We start from the raw sequence: 1,219 nt of genomic DNA on the forward strand, positions 1-1,219 counted from the left end.
TTTTGGAGGCTTTTTTATTATGTCTCAACACATATAACAACCCCTACCAACATCTGAAATTACAAGAAAATATCTTTTGGAGTTTTCCCATTTATCAACTGTTAAGATCAAGCTGTTTGTGTTTCATGTCAAACTTTAGCTAATGCTAACCTACACATGACTTCAATCAATCAAACTTTATTTATAAAGCGCTTTTCATACATAACATGTAACTCAAAGTGCTTTACACAGACAAATAAAAACATTCCCTCAAACCCAGCCACCCACCCCCACCTTTTGCTTAACATAGACTTTCCCTCACACCCGCAACCACCCTATCCCACTATCAACCACCCCACAGACAACAGTTACATGAACACCCACTCACACATACACACGCACTGTTTTACAAATATGCACACACACACACACACACACACTAAAATAGTGGACATTAGGCTGAGTACAGATGAACCAGTTGAGACAGCGCCATCAGAGGAGCCATCTGCACCAGGAGCAGAGAGTCACCCACAGACACAGGACACCGACGCAGCACCCAGAGGAGGGATGAGGCAGAGACACCAAACCTCCACCAGGAACCCACGAGACAGACCCCTGCAGCCACAGCCGACCACTGCTCCCGGTGCAGAGGGCTCCCCCAGAGGAAACACTGGAGATCCTAAAAATGATAAAAGGATAAAAATAAGTAAAAACTAAAATACGAATGCAAGCTAAGAACTAAAATATAACAGTACAACTAAAAAATTAAGGAAGGAAAAGAATAAAATTCATAAATAAATACAAACTGAAGGCCTAAAATAAATAAATATCATAAATATAAATAAAATAGATAAATATTAATCAAAAGCTAAGCTGAAAGGTGTGTCTACAGCCTGCTCTTAAAAACATCAACGTTCAAACTTAGTAACTGATGGTTTTGCCTATTCTAACTAGCAAAGCAGTAAGGCATTAACCTGTTTATTGTTAGGATGGAGTTGGATAACAATGCCACTTCTAACTCTACTCTCCTTCTGAGCATGTGCTCTCACCTTCTTGTTCCCAAGATGCAATGCAAAAAACCCAAGAAATTACTGTTTTCTCTCCTTGAAGCAATAATACAGTAAAATAATGTTAGAAACCATTATTACACAGGGTTGACCTGTATTTAAACATAACAGGATCCTACCATTGAAATTTCCTCGTAAATTTGCAGCAATTTGTCAGAGTGTAAAGCCAAACA

This window comes from Cheilinus undulatus, linkage group 20 (genome assembly GCF_018320785.1).
Source record: "Cheilinus undulatus linkage group 20, ASM1832078v1, whole genome shotgun sequence".
NCBI lineage: Eukaryota > Metazoa > Chordata > Actinopteri > Labriformes > Labridae > Cheilinus > Cheilinus undulatus.